At 44.2% G+C, this 14104-nt stretch overlaps 1 protein-coding gene across 4 annotated transcripts in view; it reads right to left on the bottom strand.

The window, feature by feature from the left end:
- The window catches only part of ATXN1 (ataxin 1), a 402319-nt gene that overhangs the window by 139240 nt on the left and 248975 nt on the right, over positions 1–14104 (bottom strand). For all 4 annotated transcript variants that reach the window (XM_067006729.1, XM_067006732.1, XM_067006731.1 and 1 more), the window contains one exon: positions 13908–14036. The gene's annotated coding sequence lies outside the window, so the exon portion shown is untranslated. The remainder of the gene's footprint in view (positions 1–13907; positions 14037–14104) is intronic.

Here is a 14104-nt window from a genome sequence, read left to right as displayed (position 1 = left end):
ATCCTTCACATAACTGTCTGAGACTTTCTGCTAAAAATGTCTAAAATGCTTGCTGTTCCTCAGCAGCAAACAAATGCCTTTAGCCTCTGACCCAGCATCGGGGTTTCTCAAACCCTCTCCTGTCTGAAAATGTGTCCCCAACCAAGCAGCAGTACCTGGCAATCACCCTGCCAGGCACAGGGGCCAAGCCTCCAGCCCCAAAGGGGCAGAGCCGTTCCCCCGATTGATTTCAGAGCTAAGCCAACACTTGTATCAGTGAGCACACGAGGAAGAGCTAATACCAGCAGGTATCCTCACCAGAGGTTGGTTTTAAAACTCTCTAAGTGGAGACAATGTAGGGCTCTGAGCTACGACACGGGCCCACGTGCTCCCAGAGGACCATATGCTCTGGGCTTTTAGTCCTCCTTGCCTTGTCTTCCTCTATCCCCTTGATTTTTACTTGCTGTCAACTTCAAGGTCAGGAAAGGTGGCCCTCAAAGCAAAGAGCACAGCTCAGGACACCGCAGCAGCCTGCACCACCCTGTCTACACTCTTCTGTACTTCCTATTTTTTTTACTGGAAAATTAAAAAGAAAACAAGGCAAATGTATCTGCTTAATGCACATTTAGGTGTCCCCTGCCCCCATTTTTTTCTTAACCTATAAAAGATAGCACTTAGCACATCGGAGTTATAACCCCAAAGCCTGAACAGGACCCTGCCACCTCCCACGCAACATCGTGCAGTTTCGGTGACAACAAGCTGGGTCCCAAATGGACCGCTGAAAACCACAAGTTCTCAGTCTCAGCGAGTTGAATTTAGTGAAATGAAACAGTCATTTCTATTTTAGTAGTTTTAAAGAGCTACACTTAATAGCACAGTTAAAAGGTCACTTCCTGAAATTAACGAGTGAGCCCTGGTCCCATCCCAGGGTAAAGAAGGATTTTTTTTTTTAGAGGGTCTGAGGGCCCCTGGAACACAGTGCCTATTTTCAGGTATCACAGGGAAACCTGTTAGAAAGAAGAGTCTTCAGCTGTGGTGGCGTTGTAATATTACCTATCAGCCAGAGACACTTTCTTTATGGGTCTTTCAATCAGCCCATCGGTAGGTATTTGTTCAGAAACCCCAGTACACAGGAGCGGGCAGGACCCCACTAGGAAGTGATGCAATAAACGTTGCCTGCAAGGTCTGACTCCCTTAATGTGTTCTGAGCCCTCCCGGCGGACTTCACATAGACACTGGGTACGAGCTGAGCGCCTCTGCCTTTCCTTGGAGGCGCAAAATCCTCTTTTCTGGTTCCGCTGTTTAGAAAGCCCACGTCAACCTGGAACCACCTCTCAGTTGTAGTGTTTCTGTTTTCTCCAATGATCCCTGGGACGTCTCTTTGGAAACTTTCCTGAATTGCCTAGGCTAACAAATGCTTTCAGGCTTCTGCCGTTAACCGAGTTTTTACATAACGAATTGATAATGTCAACATCCTGCTTAAAATCTTTCAAGGACTCTCTCCTGTCTTCAAGACACACTGCAAACTCCTCCGCAGAGCTTTCTGAAAAGACACTGGGTGATCTGGCCCCTCCCTTGACACTTCTCACCTGCTCTGCTCTAGCGGCTCTGGACTAGTTGCACTTTTCCAACATGTCATGTTCTCTCTGCTCTCTGAGCTTGGCACACACGGTCCATCATGTGACCAACTAAAGCTGGCATTTCCCCCATCCCTTGAATCTGGACTTATTGGGTGACTTGCTTTAGCCACAGGGAAATTAGTGAAGATGTTGCAAGGAGAGGATAAAAAGCACTTGTGTGCTGGAGTTTATCCTTTCTTGCTGCTCCGGGGAGCCCTGAGATTGCAATCTGAAAGCTCAGCCTAGCCTCCTGGAGGATGAGAGACCACGTGGAGCAGGGACCAGCAGTCCCAGTGGAAGCTCCCCTCTCCCAACCAGCCTTACAGCTGGACATACGAGGGAGGCCATCAAGGACCAACCAGTCACAGCCAAGCTGGCTAGCCTAGAATAGCCCAGCTGACTCACAGAATCATAAGAAATAATACATGCTTGTGGTTTTAAAGCCACTAAACATTGGGGTGGCTTGTTACATATATATGCCAACTGAAACACCCACTTTGTTTCCAGGTTAACACCTGTCGGTCTTTCAGGTCTGGGAATGAAGAGTTCTCTGACCCCAGAAGATGCCACACTGGTTTCCATCCATGGCATCCTCTGGGTACCACTAAAAGAGCCCTAGCCACAGTGTACAGGAGTTGCCTATTTTCTCATCTCTTTTCCCAGTGATTGGAAGCTCTTTTTAGCTGTTGTGGGTGCCGCCTTCCCTAGTGCACACACCTAGTAAATGAAAGAAGACACAGGAATGTATACCTCTATCTTCTGGGTTTTTCTATCTTTAACTTCAAAGAATTAGACCAGGTAACTTTCACGTATCACCACCTAGACACGGTAACTACATCAAAATATTACAGTTTTTCTTTTTTTTTTTTAGAGTTCCACTCATATCAATAGCCTTTGGGAATCTCCCTACTCTTTTTATAGATGAGACTATTGTATCTTCCAAACTCACTGTACTGTACCTTTCAGTTTGACTAATACGAAAAAATTCACCTAAAATTCCAAGGCCCCTTAGAGTATGCACATGGATAATTCTGACAAATGCTCCCACCTTCACCATAATTACTCTACCATCTATGTCAAAGAAGCAGAAGACTTTGACAACACCTAGCTGACTTCGCTGGCGATGAATGACACTGACAGTTAATGACAATTCCTATCACAGAGGAAACATCTCTATAACAAAGAGACTAGCAAGTGGCAACTGTTCACCTGTTCAGTTCAGCAACACATCACGATAAATTTTGTTTTGTGAAATTTATTATCCTGACAGCATTATAGCTGCCACGGTGACTAGGGAGCAATCCCTGGGCTAAACTTTAACTCACATTATCTCATTTAATTCTCTCAACAGTCCTGCAGCATAGGTATGACCAGCCCTATTTTACAGATGAGGCAAGGAAGACTCAGAGAAGGGGGGCGATTTCCCCAAGGACATACAACTAATGAGTGACAGGTCTAGGATCGAACCCACAGATGAGTCCAAAAGCCCTTATTTGGACGAATACCTTTCAATCTCATGCTGTCAAATGGAAGTAAGAACTACCTTCCTTTGGAAGACATGGAAATAGAGGCCCTGAGAGAGGACGTAGCTTGCCCATGGTCTCAGAGGGGCGGGAAGGAGAAGAAAACCCAGGCGTCCACCCTTAGCCTGATGCTCCTGCTACTGGACCAAGCCCAAGGAACCCCCCCCCCATTGTCTCCTTAGTTGTTAACATTTAGATTCACCCCTACCTCTGTGACTGACAACAAATTCAACGGGGAGAGATAACAGGTTCTTTCTCTTCTAGATGTGCTTCCAGTTACTGTGTATCTAGATAGGTTGTGATTAAAAAAACAGTATGAAGCTCATGAGTCCTAACTGGGCTATCGTCTGCTTTACCAGACTTCTTTTAAAAAAAACAACCAACCTAGAGAAGGACTTTAGTCTTCCAACTTTAATGTAATTCACAGTCTGTATCTGCTATTTGTATCAATATGAGAGAATTGATTTCCTTGCCTGTGTACCATGAAGAACAATGAATACTTAGCATTAAATATTGAATTAAGAGTTACATAATGATCCTCTTAAAAAAAAATCAACTCCGCTTCTCCACCCTAACAAAATGTACCTAAGAGATATTTATCGTTCTAGAAACACACAATGTCTTCCACAGTTTAAACCATTTCAACGACTTAACATAATGACCTGTTGGGCATACCACATGTTTGTCAAACAAAACTGATTTATTTAAGAAACATCTTGGAAACGTAAGATGCTCTGAAAGTACAAACAGCTCCCTTGGAGTTTCTTTTTTGTCCAAGTATTATTTCTCTTAGGTCCAGTTCCAGATATTCATTATCTATCCTTATTCTAGGAATGAAAGGGGGCATTAATATATGCTGAGTATATAAAATGTGCTAGATAGGCACGCACACCGCTGCTTGAGTATACAGAACGTACTAGAAATGCTCAGTTACACCCTAACCGGCTTCCCCATCCCGAAGACACAGGTGCATGCTGTTATCTCAGCTAAGTCTGGTCATTCTGTGGAGCAAATACTAAAAGGTCTCTGCAAATACAAAAATTCTTTTAGTAATGAAAGGTACTAATGATATTTTATGTCACTGGGGTTGGGCTTCAAATGTTCTGGGGATATCCCTTTCACCAGATTCCCTAGCTCCCCAGCACCCTTTTTTGTGAAAAATATCCTGACATCTCCATGCCAAGAGAGACAGACGCACTCCCTAGGAAAAAATGTCAGCCAAAGGCACTGGCTAGGGGCTTCTCTGATAAACGACTATGGAGTTAAGTCCCCAAGATATCCATGGCCAGTTGACTGCCCAATTTTAGACTTAATCTAGGCAACGCCAACTAAGTTAGGGGCTTTAAGATAGAAGGCTTCTGTGTTCTTTTGGATCCAAATCAGAAGAGGGGGAAAAAGTCACTTAATGCCAATTCAATTTGACATCGACGGCGGAGGAGAGTAATGAAAGAGAAGAGGACAAGGGGTGTTCCTTTGCAATGCTGCGAACACCGGTAATCACTATAGCCCGGTCAGAGAACTCTAGTTACACTCAACTGCTTTCAGGCCACACCTGTCAACAGGAAAAGGAGCCAAGATTGACTGTGGTGTTTCCCTTTATCCTCCTCCTTTAACCTCTGATTCCTCCCAAATATCCACCCACGTCCCCAACTCTGAACACCAGTGCTGATAAAAAGCAATGGGAACGTTAACCCAACTCACAAGGAACACCGATACCATCTAATGTTCTGAGATCACCTAACATCCTGGCCCGGCAGTCGCCACATTCTGCCTGGACTGTCCATTAATCCGTTTGTTATTCTCCATGGGATGCTATCTGCACCAGAAAGACCATGTGGTCCACGATCCTTAGTAAGTGACACTCCCATGATACTGACATACTCTTCCTGGAGGCCTGCCCAGATGCAGGAAATGGAAAACCCTCTCTGAGCAAGGTGACTGCCACCTCCCTTCTGACCCTCTGGAGGCCTCCCTCATCCACTGACATTCCTCTGCTTGCCTTTAGGGAAGTGCCAGCCAGCGGGTTGCTAGGACAACAGGCATCACTGCTGGGGCTCAGAAATAGATCGCCAGCAGAGTGTGGGCAACCTGGATTGTAAATTCTGGTGACAGCAACAAGATACCAATTGGCAGCCAATCTGCTCCGCTAAAGGAATGACAGACTAACATTACCCAGCGGACAGGTCTCACCTTGACATACTATCCTTTAATCTGCACTTGCACTTGATGTGGTGGGGACAGAGAAGGGGCAAGAAACTCACTGAAGATACAGGCTGAATGACTATTTTGAATTATGTGAGCTTGTAGATATGCAGGAACCGACGGACATTTACATATTTATTAGTCTCCCGAAAGTGGGGGGAGGGAGGTTGTTCATAGCAGAAGCAGGAGAGCCAGAAACAGGTAGAGCAACTGAGGTTGCCAAAGAAAGGGAAGGGGAAAAAAAATCTGTTTGCACAGGCAATAGCTGTCCCTGTTCTGAACAACTGCATCCTCATCTCATACTCCCTCTTCTTGGAGAACAGGAAGAAAAGACAAAAGACGCTGAGAAACTGGGGCTTGCAATGGCAGGAGAAGGGAACATTCTTTGTGTCCAGTTCTCTTTGTTCTGCAGGGTAAGGTTTACAATGCTTATAGAGGATAGCAACTTGTAGGAGACCCAGACATTAAGACTGCTTATCAAAGTCTTGGGTTTTAGCCCTGGAGAAATTACAATTTTTCAGTTCTATGCAAGCTGTAAAGACTACAGGGAAAAAAAAAAAAGAAAAGAAAAATGAAATGAAAAGCAACTTAATGGAAATTTTTAGAAAACAATTTTAACAAGAGCATTTTCATTTCCAGATATGCAAAACATCGATGTCCCAATGTCTGTAAGGATGGCTGATGTACAGAATGAAAGATGTAGCACAGCCCAGTACCCGTGCAGGGGTCCCAAGCAGCAAATTCTGTTGGCACTGTGGACAAGTCTTAGTGCTAGACAGGTGTGGCCGGAAGGGAGATGGTCACAAGACGTGTGTGACAAAGGTATTGGTTAAGAAGTAAGATTTACAGGTGGAAGAAGATGGTGAAGAGTCCAAAGAGCATGACAGGAACTTGAGTTTTGGAAACAAAAAGATTCTGAAGGAGGTTGCCGTTTGTATCCCATTAATATTTCCACTTTGGGGGATTCTACTTCAGGAAGTTGTTTCAGAACATAAGCACAGGGCTTCCCTAGTGGCGCAGTGGTTGAGAGTCCGCCTGCTGATGCAGGGGGCGCGGGTTCGTGCCCCGGTCCGGGAGGATCCCACGTGCTGCGTAGCGGCTGGGCCCGTGAGCCATGGCCGCTGAACCTGCGCGTCCGGAGCCTGTGCTCTGCAACGGGAGAGGCCACAACAGTGAGAGGCCCACGTACCGCAAAAAAAAAAAAAAAAAAAAAAAAGAACATAAGCACAAATAGAAAACTGACACTGGACTTCCCTGGTGGCGCAGTGGTTAAGAATCTGCCTGCCAATGCAGGGGACACTGGTTCGAGCCCTAGTCCGGGAAGATCCCACATGCTGTGATGCAACTAAGCCCATGCGTCACAACTACTGAGCCTGTGCTCTAGAGCCCGCGAGCCACAACTATGGAACCCACACGCCACAACTACTGAAGCCCGTGCGCCTAGAGCCCTGCTCCGCAACAAGAGAAGCCACCGCAATGAGAAGCCCGCGTACCACAATGAAGGGTAGCCCCTCTCTCTGCAACTAGAGAAAGCCCACGCACAGCAACAAAGACCCAACACAGCCAAAAATAAATAAATAATTATTATTTTTTTAAAACAAAACTGACGTTGAAACACTAAAATCCCCCAACATAGTAAAATTAGCTGTTTGAAACCTATCTCACACTAAAAAGCATCTTATGCTTGTAGAAAATGACTTTTTTGAATCATGTAACATTCTTATTAAGGTGTCTGCAAAAGGTTAACATAATCCTCAGGACATAGAGAGGACAGGTTAATTCCTTCAATCTAAGAGTCCCCCTCCCGGAATTTATTACCTAGTAAGCACTGGAAATTTGATGTGAACATATGTTGAGGGAAGGAGGGGTTAAATTATTTTCTGGTCTTAAAAAAATGATTATTTTACAAAAGTGAAAACGTGAGAAGTTAAAAGAATGAAATTATCTGTTTCTCTTTATACGTTAGTCCCAAAGAACAATTATTTGCTGATAAGAACTATCAGATTTGGTTTTGGCTTTAAGACAAAATGTCATTTAGTTCCTACCTGAGCCTTACTTTTTCTCTAAGAAAGCAAAGGAGAAACAACAATCTTTTAGAGGAACAATGAAAATAATTTAAATACTATGATATGATACACTTGGAGAGAAAAGACTTACATCAGTCATTTCTATACAGTCATATTCATTTATATTTATAACAAAGATGGTAGAGCTGATCAGTCTCTGATCTCTGTCTGGAAGAATTTTCCGTGGCTTAAGATTCCCCTTCCAGGGCAGCACTCCCTCCCAGTCATCCTTGCCCTTCCTTCTGTGTGTACCGATGCTTCTACAGCAAGTGCTTCAAAGACACGCCACTTGAGAAATACATTTTTAGTGTCGGGTGTGGTTTATGTCCGACGTTCAGCTGAAAACACGACATTTTACACGGGTTGGCGAGGTACCATTTCTTTAAGTGGCCCAAGTTCTTGCTTCAGCTTTTGCCTATAAATATTTATATAAAATGACCCTAAAGAAGAATGGTTCCCATGTCCCCCAAGTCCCCACTCTATGTCTTTGTCAGTGGTCATGGCACATGATTCCTGATGGAAAGACATTTCTCGCTCTGAGGTCTCATCTGCCCAGATGAAGAAGCAGTTAAAGAAGACGAGGACTTCCCTAGTGGCGCAGTGGTTAAGAATCTGCCTGCCGATGCAGGGGACACGGGTTCGAGCCCTCGTCTGGGAAGATGCCACATGCCGCGGAGCAACTAAGCCCGTGCGCCACAACTACTGAGCCTGCTCTCTGGAGCCCGCGAGCCACAACTACTGAAGCCCGTGTGCCTAGAGCCCGTGCTCTGCAACAAGAGAAGCCACCGCGATGTGAAGCCCACATACTGCAACGAAGAGTAGCCCCCCGCTTGCCGCAACTAGAGAAAGCCCGGGTGCAGCAACAAAGACCCAATGCAGCAATAATAAAAGAGAAAATGAATAAATAAATCTTTTTTAAAAAAGAAAAGAGAAGACTAGGTTTATCATCTCTCCCTCCCTCCCTCGCCTTCTCCACACACACACACACACACACACACACACACACACACACACACACACACACACACACGGTGCTGAAATCCAGCCTGTGTTTCAAGACCTAATTCAGTCGCTCAGCACTCTGAAGCCTTCCTTCCCCGAAAGCCCACGTCTGAAGAATCTTACTCATCACCCCTTTCGGAGCACCCGACTCTGCCCCTCCCAAAGTGACTGGAGGGAGGAAAATCCCAGCGAGCAGTGAATGCAGACTACCCATCCCAGCATCACGAACAGACCTGAGCACACCTTGGCACCCAACCACCTTTTCATACATAGGAGTCATTCAGTGAATTCGAAACTTAAATGGAACATAAAACCTTTTTACGTAACAGCAACTACTCAGTTAGAAAGCAGTCTGACCAGGCTGTGGACGCCCTCTCTTCCCCCACAGGACACGGATATTGTAGAAGATACAAGAACATCTGTCCTTCCCCAACTTCTGAGGGTTCCGAGTATATCCCTTTTCCCCTCCGAGATGCTGAGGGGGGGAGGTTGAGCGTAAGGGGAAGACGACACGCGGGGACCGGGGGTGCCTGCGATGGGCTGCCCTCTGCCGAGACTCGGGAAGTAGGGCTGACATCAACTCTCAGAAGTGGCAGCTCACATAAGGCCCCCCACCCGAGCACGGCAGCCGTGGCCGGAACGAGTGACGCAGTCGCTATGAAGCAATTGGAGGAAGTCTGGGAAAGGGAAAAAGACATGGGTGAAAGAGAAAACTCCAGAAGACTTGAGGTTACACAAAGAACACCCAGAGTACTTGCATGAAATATGAGAGCCTCTTTGCCTCTATAACACGCAGGCCCACTGACAGGGCCATTACAAGCAAGGATTGAAAAAAATGAGACTCCCCCCACCCCCCATTTATCTAATAGTAAAATCTCCCCTTTCCTTCTGATCTCCTTATCTACTTGTTTTTTTTTCTATGATAGCGCTAGAGATCATAAAAAAAAAAAAAAATTGGTATCACAGATGGCAAATCTAAAAGGTACAAATTGACAGACACATAGGGAAATTCCCAAATCACTCTGATTAGAGTGTGTATGTGTAATTCTCTCACTCTGGAGACTAGAAACTCAGGTCCCATTTTTCAAAGCTTATGAAGACAGCATAATGCTGTCTAAATAGGCACAGAGGTGTTTACTTGAGTCTTTCCATTTCTTCATGGGAATAATGTAACTCCTGCTCTCGGAGCAGTTACTCTGAAAAGGGGTCAATAAACACAGAAAATTCAAGAAACCTTGATCCCTGTGATTCTCAAAAGCCACATAGGATGATGCCTCCCTAAGAAGGTGTTTGTAAACTTCTCCCTGCATACCAGAGAAACACTCAGTGGACTCTGTTCCGGTGTACTTTTTTTTTTTTATTCCAAAGTGTGCAACAACCTAAAGAAAAGAAAATGAAAATGATGCTATTCAGTAAATGGTGAGTTTCTAGGTAGCCTTGGCACTCCAAGTCCATCTGCCACTTTGAAAATAGATGCAAACATGAACAGTGATAGGATTATAAGGCAACACCCCGACCCTTCACAGAACGCCAGGGCAGGCCGTTCACAAACGACCCATACAGCAAAGCACTCAAATGGAAAAGGAGAGGAAATACACACAGTGTAGAATTCAAGCATCAGAAAATCCCCAAACTCTACGGATAGTTCTCTAAAGCACCCCCCTTTAAAAAAAAAACACACAACAGTTTCTTTCCTTTCCCATACACATCATAAACATTTAACATCTACTTCTAAGGAAAATACAATGAACTAGTCTCTCCACGCCTGCCTCTACCTGACCAAACTACTATGAGATTGAAGCAGTTCTCATCAGAACCAAATTTATGGTCCTTTTCTGAATGGCTTAGGCCCACACGTGAGAAGCCCGGGCATACGTTTATTCTGCTCTCAGTTGCTCAACAAATATTTTACTGAACGCCCACTACAGGACGAACAGTATTTTAGGTGTTGTGGCTTCACCAGGAATAACGATGCTGCTGTTATCCCTGCTTTCACGGAGCTTACAGTCTAACTGAGAGACGGATGATTTAAAAAAATGCACGTATAATGTGTAAGGTGCTTAAAAGAAAAATAAAGTAGGCTAGAGGATGAGAGGGACGGGGTGGGTGTTATTTAATATAGGCCAGGGAAGGCTGCTTTAAAGAGGCAACGTGGAGAAGACCTACTTAAGGAAGCTTAGGAAAGAATTACAGATCGCTGCCTCCTTACCTATATACTAATATTTGAATACAGAGGTGGACTATTTTTAAAAAGTTAAATTTCAAAAGTGGTTCATATTTAATTTTCAAGAAGACCCACGAGTATGGATCCTAAATTTAAGTGACTAAAAACCCTATTCTCAGGAAGCACTCAAACACCTTTCAATTGTCACATGGTCCCTGGGAGGGTCCTCTGGAAAGAGTAGTGGGATAGTGAGACATTAATAATTCTTGTTTTGTTCTTTTAACCACAAGACTGTGCTCAATGTTTTAAAAGCACTTGTAAATTGAGGTCGTACCAAATCACTGACCCTTAGAAGCCAAACAGGAAAACGAAGGTCCAGCCTGCCTCATCTAGGCTGATACTTGAAGCAATGTTAGACACTCAGAAGAATCACCAGAGCTCACTAAACTCAACTTTCTCATGTTACTCAGGATAAAATGGGTCCTGAGGGCGTTAGGGGGCCCCAGGTTCTACAGGCAACTGCAGCATCATGGGTAAAACCCAGATATCCCGACTCCTCGGCCAGTCTTCTTGCCACTCCTCTCTGCATAAGGTCCCGCACCTTAGAGCCAACCTGAGACACTTTCAGGAGCCAAGTCCATCTGCTGGAAAGAGGGTGGCAGATCTGAAAGGTGGTTAATGGGGCAAACAGAGGAGAACTACACAGGTAGTGAGTCTGGGGGAGTGTGCAAGGGCTGCTGGGAGGGACACCACGAATTCCAATGGCTGCCATGATTATTACGCAAATGTTCTTCTACCCACTGTCATACCCCATCTAAGTGCAAGCACACATCCTTTGCAAATCTCCTGCCTTCCCAATTAAAATGGCACAGCTTTGGGGTACCCAGGACACCAACGTAAGAGGAGACCTGTGAATTCAGTGCTGTAAAAATGCACCAAGATTACAAAAGGTTACTAATTTCAAAAGTTACCAAGAAAACTGGAACCTCCCCCATCTCCCCAAGTGAATGCAATTTGGAAGAAAAAGATTTTTAGGAGTTCAAAAGAATCTAGCATTTTCTTCCTCTCTCTCAACCCACTCCATTTAAAGAAGGATTTTAAAATGACTCCAAGTTGGCCCTGTGGCATCTTAAGGTTTACACTTTGGAAAGTCTTTGAAAACCTCACTTCATGTTTGAGATCTGACAGGGTAATCACATGAGCATTCAAAGCTATGGTTTAAAGAAAAAAAAACCCACCAAAGTTCGAAACAAAAGCTATCTTTTTTTTTTTTTTTTTCGGTACGCGGGCCTCTCACTGTTGTGGCCTCTCCCGTTGCGGAGCACAGGCTTCGGACGCGCAGGCGCAGCGGCCATGGCTCACGGGCCCAGCCGCTCCGCGGCACGTGGGATCTTCCCGGACCGGGGCACGAACCCGCGTCCCCTGCATCGGCAGGCGGACTCGCAACCACTGCGCCACCAGGGAAGCCCCCAAAGCTATCTTGATTATAGTAACTGCACTGTTCTTTTAAATGTAACCTGAAACCTAAAGCACTTTTCCATAAGACACTTCCTAGGATAAAAATGCTTAAAAAAACATTACCAGAAGTGCATTCTATCAGCTGCCTGACTGGGAAAATACTTTCAAGAAAAGCACACTGCTACTGCAGCACCCAGATCCAATAGGACCCCCAAATTATTCCTCAATCGTGGTAGCAACCTTTAGAATATGAGATTTTTTTTTTAGTAAGATTAAAGTGTGTTACAAGAGGCTCTGCTCCTTCTAGGGAGCCCACACCAAGATGGCGACATCAATAAACAAGTAGCATAGAGCAATATACAGACTCATAAACCAGCACTGAATGGGGGTCAGTGACTTGCCCAAGGTTGCAGACTTACTTGACCGTAGGACCAGGAAGAGAATTTAGGTCAATAATTCCAGGAGCTGCGTACTTTCTACCAGAACCAATGTGACCATATGTACAAAATGGAAGCAGATGAAAAAACCAGCATCTTCCATCATCCATTTACTCTGAGGCACTGGGAGATCTTTGAGTTCAATAAGCTTATTTTAATATGACTATTTAACCCTCAGGAATTACGGAGAAATATGCATATTTAATACAAATTTTTAGAAAACCAAGAAATAAAAACTCGGTGGAAATCCTTCTTTTACAATGCTTTTTCTCCCTGATCTCCCTCATATTACTGCATTTTGCTCATTCAAAATAGCTCACACGACTGAAAAATATGGTAATATATGCTTGGAAAAGTTTCTTGACCAAATTATTAAGAAGCTGAAAACTTAATATTAAGTTATTTTTATATATATACACACATACATATACATACATATATGTATATATAATATATAAATACATATTTGCATATATAATATATATAATACATATATGCACAATATATATTGTGTCTATATATATTATATATATATATATAATATAGATTTACACTTACACACACACACACACACACACACACACACACACACACACACACACACACACAAAACCAAGGCGAAGTTGGCTCTTCATTTTCTAAAATTTGAAGGTAATATGTTCATAGGCCAGCCTGGGTTTCCTGTAGTTTTACTCTTTCCTGGTCAAAACTCTGCTAAACTTTTCTTTTGTGACACAGTCTAGCAATGAGGTAAAAACCTCCAGAAAGCAGCAGAGCTGGGCAAACCCGTAAGTTTTGTGCCGGATAAGCTTCTCGAAGCCTATAGTGTGCCTTCCCTTCAATTACTGGATCCTAAACCTCCTCATAAAAGGTGACCAGCAGCTGACACACAAAAACTACTAATCTCAAAATCCCAACCCAGTAGTCTGATAAAAAGCAATAAATCAGCCAATTTTAAGCAAGAGAAGCACTGAACAGCTGACTGTACTTGCATACCTCAGAGTTTTGAAAGCCAGAAACACATTTCATTCCAATCAAAAACTTCACATAAATAAAATAATTGCAGGGTGCAAATCCTGGTTGGGAAACCTTAGCCTGGAAGAGTTTACCTCCTACCCACCAACCTAAAAGAACTGCCAGAGCCCAGTTTAAAGAGGCTGCTCTGAACTTGATACTATTTAGCTGCACCAGGAGAAAGGGCATTCCTGCACTGAAAGAGTCACTGTCTTCCACACTTGATCCATAAGAAGATAATGAGCAGCGCCCTACAGAAGCTGAGAGAAAGTCAAGTTCATGGCAAATAAAAACAGAACCTCTCCCCTTAAAAAAAAACGAAATTAATTGGAGGATCACCTAGAGCTAATGCTAATACCACTTCAGCACCCTGGCTCCTGCATCCAATGATTCACAAATCGTTACAAGGCAAGTCGCTGCAGAAGCAAATCTTGTTAACTTACAACATTCACTGTGCACGGTTCACAGGTAGCCCCAACCTGTCCTTCACCATGGAGACTTCCCAGAAGAAGCTGGAGCGCTCCTGGGCCCAGGCGTGTTCTTTCTTCCTTTCACAGGGAAGGGAGAAGTACCTAGCATAGGAACAGAACAAAAGAAAAAGAGAAAGGTGAATGCATCGTCAAATCCCTTGTTATCTCAA

The sequence above is a fragment of the Kogia breviceps genome, chromosome 10 (assembly GCF_026419965.1).
Source record: "Kogia breviceps isolate mKogBre1 chromosome 10, mKogBre1 haplotype 1, whole genome shotgun sequence".
In the NCBI taxonomy this organism is placed as follows: Eukaryota; Metazoa; Chordata; class Mammalia; order Artiodactyla; family Physeteridae; genus Kogia; species Kogia breviceps.
This window is presented reverse-complemented; position numbering and strand designations above follow the sequence as displayed.